Below are 12,849 nucleotides of genomic sequence, written 5' to 3' on the forward strand. Positions count from 1 at the left end.
CATTTCTGCATTGATGAGATGTGTCTTGAAGAAGGACTTACTCCGCAGCTAGACAGGTAGGGCTCTCCCACCCCAACAAGGGCAAGAGAAAGCATAATGAAAGCAACTCCAGGTCCGAGAGAGAGAAATTAGGAGGAGGAGGGACACTGGAGCCTGCCTGGGGTCTTCTTTCAAATTTAAAACTTTCATAAACTTTTACAATCTTCATAATCTTTTTTCAACCATTCAGAAATAACCATTATTAGAATAACTTAACTTCAATTCTTGTCCTGCAAAAAATGTATCTTTATACTCTATGCTTTCTATTATTATACCTATATAATTTTCCAGTTTAATTTGAATTTTTAATTCTTGGGAACCTTAATTTTCCAATGATAACCAAAAGTAAACAACCAGCATTTCTTCAATTGACATTTATGAACACACTTTAAATACACTCTCACTTTCAAGAAACACACCTTCAAAAAAGCACAAGACATTGCATTAACTGTTCTAAATTTACTTTATAGATTTTCTATAACAAACGCTAAAATCAGGTGAACTTAAAACCTGTCTAGCAATCAATGTTTCAGTATTTTATGTAATATTAGAATGTCTAGATGTTTATCACTTAGCCCAGCAATGCTCCAAAGCTTTTAAGTTACCAAAGACTTTGGAAAAATATGTACCTGTATATGAGGCTGGAGAAAGGTAGGGGGAGGGTGGGGGGGTACACATGCCCACAGATCACTCCTGGAACTGCAGTTTCCAGGTCTCCAGCTGCTGGGATTTAAAACTGCTACATTCTTTCCTTTGAGATATCATACTTTTCCATGTATAAGATGCCTCCATGTATAAGACACCCCCTACTTTTCCAATCCCAAGTTAAGAAATCAATATTTTAAACATAAAACAGAACACATTTTTATTTAGTGACTAGTGAACCGGTGCATGGATTTGTGAACATTGAAAGGAAATTAATTAGAAGGTGGCCGGCAGGCGGGCGTGGGAGATACAGGCCGGACATGCCCTGAAGCCAAACTCCTGCAGTCCCTCCCTGGCATCTACGGAGGGAGCAGGGTCTCTCCAGTCGGTGGGGTCCTGCATTGAGCGTCTGCCCCCTGGTGGTCAGTGCACGTCATAGCAACTGGTCATTTGGTCACTTAGGCTTTTACATAAATAGATGACCGCAGGTAATGTCTACATACCAGTATTATGGTATTATGCAGCATATCACTTTATCCAGCCTCTGTTGCATCACTGCTCTCTTCTTCACCACTATCAGTTCCAGTCATATCGATTTCTTCACCTTCTATTGTATCACTGCTGTCTTCTGAGTCACCTTCCATATCTGTGAGATCATCCTCATAAACTGGTGGCATTTTCTGAGCTAACTTATTCATGTTCTCATGGCCAACCCTTCTCTCCTCATGAAATTGAAGCACCATTTTGCTTTTCCTGTAAGATCAACAATGTTCATTCTGCTTGCAAACATTCTTGCCTGACATTGAATAAGCTTGGTTGACAGACGTAAGCCACTCTGGCACTGCTCCATAATCCAAGTCTTAAGCCTCTGCTCCAAGTTTGACCATTTTGCTGGTTTTCCTATTAAGGCCTTCGGATTTTTTGGCATCTTAAGGAGTTGTTCTTCCTGTTCTCTCCACTGTCTGATCATACACTCAGTGGGAGGAGGTCCAAATTGTCTCTCTGCAGCTCTATTTCCAAGCTCTTTTGCATAGCTGATTACATTCAGTTTGAATTTTGCAGGGTAAGACAATCGCTTGCCGGTATTTGTCTTTTTATTTTTTGACATCTTTATGGGCTCAGAATGCTCCAGTCCCTGTTGCATCTGTGCACTCTCGGCCTTCACCTACAATTACAGCATCAGCTGATGTCACTAACAATAAGGCTCGTGATTGGAGGAAGCCTGTTTGACAAGGTTTGGGCAGCTACTCGTGCAGCTCCCTCCTCGGCTGACTTCTGTGTATAAGACACCCCTTGATTTTCAGTCTAACAATTTTAGAAAAAAATAGTGTCTTATACATGTAAAAATACAGTAAGTTAAGGGTTGGGTAGTAATGAATTCTACTCCTGATAGTAGCAGGACTGTTAAGTAAGTGCTTGCAGTTTTGTAGAAAAGAAAGCGTTAAACAGCAGCTGCTTACTCTTTGGGGGAGCAAAATCAGGAGATGAGGCATAAAGGATGTGACAGGAAGAGCAGGGTTCATAGGGAACCTCCAACCATTTGCCTAGGCAGCGGCAATATAAATCCAATCGGAAAATGGTGTTATAATTAAAGGTGCCATTCTAGGCCAGATTTTCTGATTGTCTAATTTATATGGTGGCCATGCTGTATTGCAATAGAAATGAGGCATCTGGGTCTAATTTCATCTCTTAAATTGAGGGCCTTAAGGTTCTTTAAAGGCAGGCCAGAGGTGAGTCCTGGTGATTGAATTGCCCAGGGCACACAGCGTTACTGCCAGGAGGGCATTGGCAGGAGGGAGAGTCGCCCTTGAGAGGGAGAAACCAATGGCTGGCATCCCACTTTGGTTGCTGGCCCCCTTCCTTGTGCTGTGGCTTATTCTAGCGGGTGTCCCTCAGTGACTAGAAAGGCTCAGTTTGGAACCCAGAGTTCCCTGGTGGCTAGGGATAAAGAGGGGTGTCCCCACTGTTTATTCCTTAGTAAACTGCTGGTCGGAACCAGCGCTGGGATTCCTTGTGCCTTGTGCCTAATGTGACAGGACCAGCCTGTGAAGGAGCTATCTGCCCCCTGAAATATTGGAATTGGCAATGCCAAGACTCACATGCCGGGACTCACAGTCCCTACAATAAAATCCCACAGGGTGTTTGGGGCCGGGGTTTGGGCGAGTGTATGCATTTTCGTAGTGTGCAGTGTGCCTCGATTGCTTGGATGTTTGCTGGTGACTGGCGGCTGCCTAGTGCAATCTTGCCCATTCCAAGCCCGTTTATACTGTCACAGGAGTCTTCTAGTGGCACCGCCCTAGTGGCTTTTAAGTGGCTGACATGTGCCCACAAGTGGTGGCCCCGTGGTGAGCTGAGAGTCTCAGTCCCTAGTGCCCTTTTCCCAACATGAAAAGACTCACCCACCAGCAGAAATCAGAAGGTCTGAAGATCTGGCACTCCTGCCTGCCCTAGGGAGTCCAGAGGCTGTGTTGGACCTGAGACTAAAAGTCTCGAGGTCGGGGGCAGGGGAGACCCACTGAGGACTAGCTTCCCTTCTGGATATCCCTGTGTGGGCCACCAAAATGAAAGGCTGGCCTGGGTGGTGCTCAGGCAGGCTGACTAGCCATCTCAGATGGCGATTTAAGAAAATTGAATTTATTTAAGGAAAGAGGCTGGGGATGGGATACCCAAAGGGAAGGGCTGCACAGCCAAGGGGGCATGGGGTGGGTGATGGCAGCCCCCAGGAGTGGGAGTTCCATCCTTACATGCGGTCACTGGTGGGAAGCTAGTCCTCAGTGGGTATGGGGACGGAGGTGGGCTTGGAATCAGATGGGATGCAGGTGCACAGTCAGGTCTCTTCAGAACAGCTTCCATTCCTTGCATGGTCTGACTCTTGGTGTCCAGGAGTTTTTCCGGGTCTTTGTTCTGCTGTGGCGGGAAGTTTACACATGGCCATTAAGGGTCAGGTTCCCTACATTCCTAACAACAGCAAAGAAGTGGGAATGGGAGGCTGGACTGTGTCTAGACAGTTGACAAACAAGAAGGAATCAGACACAGAGTGAAAGCGAAGTTCAGGTAGGAACTGGGAAGTTCGGAAGGACTAGGAAAAGATGTGTGTGGACATTTGGGCTGGTCGGGTGGAAAGAACAATGGCATTGGAACTCACTAGCTGTGTGACTTTGGCAAGTTTCTGAGCCTTGGAGAAGTACCAGAAACTACAAGACAACTAAGAAAAACAGTGCCAGGACTGGGTTGTTATGGAGATCAAATGGCATATTGCATGTCAAGAGCTTAGCATGTAATAAATGGAAATTATTATTTTTAAATGATATGTACATTGGTTTTTGGAGTTAAATATTCAGAGAAAATGGATCTGTTCAGAAAGCCCTGAAGATACAGGCATCTCTTCCCCTCCCTTCGTGCATACTAAATACATTAATTACTGGTTAATTTTTCATAATTTACATGAACAGGGCAAACCTATTTTTCTTATATTTTAGATACAGAGATTAACATAACTTACTAGAGTTGCCAGATAAAACACAGGCTGTCCCTATGGGACATGTTTATATTAAAATTTATTTATCATAAAAAGTTATTTGTCATTTATCTGAAATTCAGTTTAACTGGGAATCTCTTTTTTATATCTTTGTGCTAAGTCTAGCAACCCTATACCAAACACCTATGTAACCAACATTCAGAGTTAACAAATATTAGTATTTTGCTATGTTAGTGTGAGCTATTTTTATGTTTTAAACTAGAGGCCTGGTGCACAAAATTCATGCACGAGGGGAATGGTCCCTCAGTGGTTGAGCTCTCTCACAATTTGGAATCCCTCTCACAATCCAGAACCACTGGCTCCTAACCGCTCACCTGCCTGCCTGCCTGATCACCCCTAACCGCTCACTTACCTGCCTGCCTGACTGCCTGATCACCCCAACCACTCTGCCTGCCTGCCTGCCTGCCTGCCTGATCACCCATAACCACTCTGCCTGCCTGCCTGCTCACCCCTAACTGCTCTGCATGCCTGCCTGCCTGCCTGCCTGCCTGCCTGCCTGCTCAGTGCACGTCATAGTGACTGGTCATTTCAGTCGTTCTGCCATAATGGTGGCTTAGGATTTTATTATATAGACTAGAGGCCCGATGCACGAAATTCGTGCAAGGGGCTCGGCCCTCACAGAAGCCCCAACTGCCTCACAGCCCCACCCCCGCCCACTGGTCGTTCCGGAAGGTCGTCCCAGTAGGTCATTCCAGAATGTAGTTCTGCCTTCTGGTCTAATTAGCATATTAGCTCTTTAACATATAGGATAGAAAGTTACAGATCACAGTTGCAATCTCTTTGTAACCTTTGCCAAGTAATTCCCACCATCCGGCACTTGCTCCTTCAAAGAAACTCACTAATTGTTATATTAGTGAGTATCCTCATGGGGTCTTTTTATACTTTTACTATGTGTGTGTATTCAGAACAAAATATACTCTGGTTTTCTCTACTTTACAAATGTATGTAAATGGTATCTTAATGTACTTTTCTTTCTGCCACATAATATTTTGATACCTGGCCCTTTTGCATCCCTCTGTGTCTTGTGTATAACCTCACGGTTGCCAGGAGTGTGTGACTAGCTTGGGCTGTCTCCAGCCTGTGCTACACAGGCACATAGACTCAGCTAGGGGAATGCTTGCCTCAATCACAAATCAACCTCAGGCTGACAGCACCACCACGGACCCGGACCCGAGATTATCCCTGTCAGACTATGCAAATGGCTGTAGGTGTCAGCCACTGCTCCACGCTGAAAAGCTGCTAGTACTCATGGCCTGTCCAAGGGGAGGGATGGCAGCAGACCAGCAAGGATGCCACTCTTCTCAGTAGGCTCTCAGGCATAAGTTTTTCTTAGACTTTGCTATGACTTTGGTCAGTTTCCAGTACACTTAACTAGTTTTTGTCCAATTCACCTAGCTGTATGGTTGCTTTTGGAAGGTAAGATCTGTTGACCTTTTCAGTGGCCAAGGCCAAGGTTATCAAAACCCATTTCCTTCAGGACAACCAGAAGTCGATATTGATCACTGCCTGTCAGATCCTGCTCTTACCTCATGTCTTACACAGTAGAGTTGCACAGTACCGGTCAATCTGCCAGCCTAAAATACGCGAGTTTAGTTATCGAAAAGGTAAAACACCATTGCCAGAGGCATTTTAGCAACCTAAATAGCAACCTTCAAAAGAGACTTGCAGGTGGTGTGCCAATGTATAAGGATAGATTTTTGTGTGTTTAACACTCATGAATTCAAGTTTTACAGCATCCCCAAGTAGGAGATAGAAGGTAGGATTTCTTATGGCCATTTTTCAACTGGCACAATTGTGTTATTAAAGATGACTAACAATAACATTTCAATGCATAGGTACCTGGCACTGTGCTAATTGTTTCACTTACATCAACTGTCAATTGGGTATTATTACAAACAGGAGTCCCCAGCTGATAACCGGGCTCTGAAGCCAGTGGCCACACACCAGAGCCCAAGTCTTTATTTCCTGCACTTGGTGGCTTTGTGACAGCTCTTGAAACGTGCAGGCCCCGAAGTGAGTAATCAATAGAAAGATGGTGAGCTGTAACCTATTTCAGCACTAAACACAGAAACAAGCCCAGCCGGTGTGGCTCAGTGGTTGAGCATCGACCTATGGACCAGGTCACAGTTCAATTCCCAGTCAGAGCACATGCCCGGGTTGCAGGTTTGATCCCCAGGAGGGGGTGTGCAGGAGGCAGCCAATCAATTATTCTCTTTTATCATTGATGTTTCTATCTCTCTCTCTCTCTCTCTCTCTCTCTCTCCCTCTCTCTTCCTCTCTGAAATCAATAAAAAATGTATATTTTTAAAGACAGAAACGAGGGGACAGTGTTTATGCCACGGTCAGACATGGGAAGTATAACTAGCTTGATATAACTAATTCTTCCCTTAGTGTGCTTGCTGGCCACTCATGAGAGACTTTCAGCGTGTCCAGCCCCTCAAGTGGCCCACACTGCGCGTGATGGCAGGGCTAGCGGAGGGCACCCTCTCCTAAGGACAGACTCCTGCTCGTGGGCGGGTGAGGCATCACTTACTGGGAAAGTCCTTCTCAATGAGTCAATCTAATAAGGAAATTGTGGCCCTCCAGTTTCCTCATTTTAAAGATGAGGAAATTGAGGTTTAGAGAAGTGACCCTTCAAAGGCCACTTCAAACATGATCTCTTCCCTGCAGCCTTCCTTGTTAGGGCACTAGTCCTTACTGCTCACCTGCCTCTGAATTCCTTCAGGGGGACCGGCATGCTTCCTTCAGGGAGCCTTGTTCTGGCTGGCGAGTGGTTTGAATCTCATGGGCGATGTTAGAGCCACAGCACAGAAAGGAGCCCCAACTGGGCAGCTCCTTGGCCCAGAGCACAAAGGCTCCCCGACCCTGCACACCGGGGTGAGAGGCAGAGTGGCAGCCTCTTCTATTTCTGAGGAAACTGGCTTTCTAATAGTGGCATCAGCTTCACTTACACCAAGCATGTCAGACTCGCAGCCCGCAGGCTGTCTGCGGCCCACAACAAATATTTTTGCAGCCCAGCCAATATAACAGATGTAAGAAACATTTTAATAAAAATTTCATAACTTAATTTTTACAATATTAATAACGAACTACGACATTCACTAATGACTGATTACTATAATCGTGTTGCATTTATTTCCCTTACACACCTTATGCACAGGCACATCATTTCTCTCCACTAATACCAGCAGCAAATATTTTAGCAGCCAATTGCCAGGTCATTAGTCTTGGACTGACTTGTTTGGTGTGCGCAACAGGAAATATTTTACTTTCAGAGAACAAGAAAAATAGGTTTATTTGTGTTACGCTTATTTGTGCAGTTATTCAGTGTCTGTAATGTTCAAGAAGAAATATTAATTTTTATTAAAATGTTCTATTATTTTATGTTAACGATGACTCATTTATTTCACCTCTTTGTATTCAGCATGTCTCTATCGAACTAAACCTACATTTCTATGAACATTGAAGCTTTTGTTCTTTTGCGGCCCACATAAACTTCAACCTGTTTATTTGGCCTGTGTTAGCCTTTGAGTTTGACATGCTTGACCTACATGGTCATGTATATTGTTTCTCTCTCCCTCTCTCTTTCTTTCCTTTTGTCTTTCTCCAGGTCTTGAAAATATAGAGACAGATCGGATTGTGGGCTAATACAGAAGTTTCCCAAAACTGAGCTTCATCTCCCTGTGGCATTGGAGTGAGAGAATGTTTCCCTTCCCAGCCCTTGTCCTCCTCACTCTCCAATTTGAAAATGGGCAGATAAATACATCACGGGCATGCTTACTCCAATGTCAGGGCCCTAGGAAACACAGACCACAAGAATCTATTAGGGGAGGTTCCCTAAAACACAAATTTGCACCAAGTTGTCCAGTTACCTATGGTTAGTGGGGGCTGCCATTGCTACCTCAATTCATTCTTTCCTTTTCCTTTCTTCATATATTTCTTAACTTAATGTGATCATGGATGGAGTGGAGAAGAGCCTTTTAAAATAAAGAACCACATTTTCTATGTGGTTCTAGAAAGACTTCTGCATTGATTGTGTATAATACCATAGAATTAATAATGATGAGCCTATGCATTTGTATGACTGGAAAGGGCTCACACGTGCCTATTTTCTGCACCAAGGGGATATTTAGGTTGTTTTCATTGTAGTGGGCTGTAACTAGTTTGCAGCTGACTTTTGCATTATATGGGCTGACACATGGATTAAACATGAGCTCTGCTCTATCTCTCAATGGTGCAAACCACCTTGGTTGACCTTCATGCCTTACAACACTCATGGGCAGAGTGTGGGCCCCTCTTCCACATTATGCACAATTTAAGAAAACGTAAAAGGTTCATGGACAAAACTATTTCTCCCTTACCCTCTGCCTTTGCCCTTCCTCATTCCCTCAGGGGGATGGTAACTTCAAGCCCGAAGGTTGCTTTGTCATAACCAGGAACATTTCTGTGTCCAGAGGAAGCATGCAGAGTTTCCTAGTACCCAAGTCTTCTCTTGCCATCTTGTCCCATACCAAATCTGTCTCCAACACTAGCTAGTACAGAATCTAGCCATGGGAGAGCCTTTAGCCCAAACACAGCATTTTCTTCTAAGACTGACTTCTGAACATTAACACTACTTACTGAACTTTTAGTAAGCAGGCCACTGCCTGGAGTCTTCTGGGGCCATAAAATCTCTGTCTTGAACAACTCAGGGATGAACAGACACCACTCATTGAGCTGAGGAAAATGAACATGTCCATGACCTTTACATGTGTATAGTCATGGCTTTAGCTTAACATTAAGATAGATAGTTGTTTATTACTGAATTATATGAAGAGACATCAAGAAGAGCCAAACATGACCCAGCCCAGGCCATTCTCCTAGAGCACCTGCCAGTGCTAGTGATGTGGCTTCTGGTGGTTTTAGGGAGACAAGAATACTGCATGAAGTACAGGTTGGTGCATGGCTGCTTCCTGTTTTCTCCAAGGCAATTATTCTCAGACACATGACAAAACAGACCAAAGTGTTTGGGCCACCTCAACCTAAGCACCATCATTTTGCAGTTTAGTGCAACAGTATGAGAAAGACTGGGTGGGATTAGAATCACGTTAAGCACCATGGCAGTCACCAGTGACTACACTATACTTTCTGTCTGGAAGACAAAACAGGCTTGGCGCTGAACGTGTTAAAGTGGGTTAGGTACTGGGAGGAGGTTCAGACCATCAGGCGGAACACAACATTCAAAGGATAGAGCAACAGATGATAGACGGTGGGGAAGCCCAGGCAAGTCACACATTGTCCTTTGCTGCTGCTACTACTGGTGGCACCAGCAGAGGTGGTGATGCGGTGGGGGGAAGGTATTGTTTATGTCAGGGATTGTCTAGCACAAGCAAATAAATATTATTAGAGCTAGAGAGAGTGTGGTTACAAACCCAGCATCAGGAAATCCAATGGGCAAGAGTCTCCAATTATTTAGGGGCATCTATTAAATCTGGGGCATACATTGTGAATTGCATTTCAGGAAGTTATGAGAAGTGCAGCACAAGGTCATGGCAAGGTGAGTAACGAGGGAAACTTAATGCCGGTATGTGGTAACCTTCCTTAGCTCTTGCTACAGGCAATATCCTTTAGGCCAGTGGTCGGCAAACTCATTAGTCAACAGAGCCAAATATCAACAGTACAACGATTGAAATTTCTTTTGAGAGCCAAATTTTTTAAACTTAAACTATATAGGTAGGTACATTGTTATTAACTTGCTTAGGGCACTCCTAAGCTGGTCTTTGCTAAAAACTCAAGGGGCCAAAGAGCCGCATGTGGCTCGAGAGCCGCGGTTTGCCGACCACGGCTTTAGGCAGTCTCCTGGGCCATTCCATATGGCCTTACCCTGGAGCAGTAGCAGCAACTGGAGCTAAAGGAAGATTGACAGACTGGCTCAAACAGGTCTCAGTCCCACATCGCAGTGCTGCATTTGGCTGAGAGAGAAGGCACAGAAGAAAGAGGGCTGGCCACAGTGGTCAAAGGTCAATGGACGACACAGGTTGGGCAAAAACACAGTTATCAGAAACGAAGCCTGAGGTTAGTGGATCTGTACTGAGGAGTCACTGAAGAAGAAGAGACTTAAAGCAAAATATTGTGGCACAAAAGTGTCAGGACCAGAGGTTCACTGACTGGCTAAGGAGCTGCTACAGATAGAGAGGAAAACAGGAAAGGATGCACTTGCCCAGGCGCCATGGGGACATGGCCAGTTAAAGGCTACAGAGTGGCTGCCTCAGGGTGCAGAATATGGTTTGAGTTTTTAAAAAATTTTTACTCTTTATCCAACATGAAAATGTCCATCTTTCTTATCATTTCATTTTTCACTCTGAAATTGCTTTTATTTTTATTTTATTTTTCAATTTATCTTTATTGTTGAAAGTATTACACATAGTGCCCTCAGCGGTCCCGGGTCTGTCTCCTGCTTCAACAGACCCAGCATCTCCAGCATCTTATCCAGTCAGAACCACCTTCGAAACCAGCCAACACACAGTGTGTGTTTTTTCTACCTTAACTCCTTATTGCCGAACAACCGTGAGCTCCCAAATTCGTCAGCATTATCCCACCAGGTGGAGGCTGCGGGCACCACCTGGCCCCCTGCCTCTGGGGCCTCCACACCCACCTCTCTCTGAGCTTCTATTTCCACCCCAGGACGTGGCTCTGGAGGGCGGAAACGCATGTCTCTTAAAGATGCAAAAGCAGAGCGGTGGCCGCATTCTCTCCAGGACATGCTGAAGCCTCCCCAAAGTGAGTGATAAAACTCAGGACGCCATGGAAGCCGCCTGGCCTTGGAGAGGAACCTGGGCTTCCGTGGACTATCAGTTCCGTCTTTCAACATGGGGAGATTGGGGGGTCCCACCTGGTTCCCTCCCCTGTGCTACGCCTGGACTCTCTTCAGTAAAAACAAATTTTGTTTGTTTCCCCCTCTAAGGGATCAATGACCTTCACTGCCTGATTTCAATTTCTTGAAAACATGTTTTCTTCAGTGGTTTAATTGTTTCAAGTTCAAGGAGAAACCCAGGCCTTGCTACTTCATCATGGCCAGAAGCTGAAGTTCCTTTGTGTTTCTGAATGTTTTCCATCCATGAGGCTTGTTGTTTAGACTAGAAATATAAAACTCCTGAACCTCAATGCCCCCTGCTGAGCAGGGTTCGCTGGGGAAAGGCCTAGAAACCTGTTCTATTATCTATTGCTAACATCAGTGATCTGCATGTTTCTCCAGGCCTAGACTAACTTACTTGGCTCTTGCTCTATATCTTGCTTTAGCCTCTGGTAACTAATACTCTTTAGTTTCTTCCTTCTATGTCTAGAGAAAAGAAAATCCCTTGGTAAATCCAGTTTTTAGCTTCCCAACCAACAATACGTATTCTACAACTACTGGTTTGACATCCTTTCTTTCTTTCTATTTTTCTGTTTCTTTCTTCCTTTTTTTTAAACAAATATTTATATAGTGTCTATTGAAAACCAGGCATTCTGCTAGGTATCAGAAATATAATTGTAACCAAAAGTAGACACTGTGGCTGCTTGCATAGAGTTATTCCAGATATTTTCTGACCAAAGTAATCAATAAACATTGAAATTTACACATGTAGCCCTCTCTAATTCTGGACATAACCATGAGGGTTACAGTACACAGCACTTCAGTTCTTCTTTCCATGACTTGGCACCCGCTGTTGGAATGAGACCATGAACATTTGCGTGAACTTTTTTTTTTTTTTCTGTTACATGATCCTCTTTGAGGGAGGGACACGGTTTATTTTTTATTTTTATTTTTTTATATTTAATAAATCTTTATTGTTCAGATTATTACAATTGTTTCTCTTTCCGCCCCCCCGCCATAGCTCCCCTCCACCCGGTTCCCACCCCACCCTCTGCCCTTACCCCCCTCCACTCTCCTCATCCATAGGTGTACGATTTTTGTCCAGTCTCTTCCCACACCTCCCACACCCCTTACCCTCCGAGAATTGTCAGTCCACTCTCTTTCTATGCCCCTGATTCTATTATATTCACCAGTTTATTCTGTTCATCAGATTTTTAATTCACTTGGTTTTTAGATTCACTTGTTGATAGATATGTATTTGTTGTTCATAATTTTTATCTTTACCTTTTTCTTCTTCTTCCTCTTCTTAAAGAATACCCTTCAGCATTTCATATGATACTGGTTTGGTGGTGATGAACTCCTTTAGCTTTTTCTTATCTGTGAAGCTCTTTATCTGACCTTCAATTCTGAATGATAGCTTTGCTGGGTAGAGTAATCTTGGTTGTAGGTTCTTGCTCTTCATCACTTTGAATATTTCTTGCCACTCCCTTCTGGCCTGCATAGTTTCTGTTGAGAAATCAGCTGACAGTCGTATGGGTACTCCTTTGTAGGTATCTAACTGTTTTTCTCTTGCTGCTTTTAATATTCTCTCTTTGTCTTTTGCTCTTGGCATTTTAATTATGATGTATCTTGGTGTGGTCCTCTTTGGATTCCTTTTGTTTGGGGTTCTCTGCACTTCCTAGATGTGTAAGTCTATTTCTTTCACCAGGTAGGGGAAGTTTTCTGTCATTTTTCTTCAAATAGGTTTTCAATATCTTGCTCCCTTTCTTCTCCTTCTGGCACCTCCATAATTCGG

The sequence above is a fragment of the Eptesicus fuscus genome, chromosome 16 (assembly GCF_027574615.1).
Source record: "Eptesicus fuscus isolate TK198812 chromosome 16, DD_ASM_mEF_20220401, whole genome shotgun sequence".
NCBI lineage: Eukaryota > Metazoa > Chordata > Mammalia > Chiroptera > Vespertilionidae > Eptesicus > Eptesicus fuscus.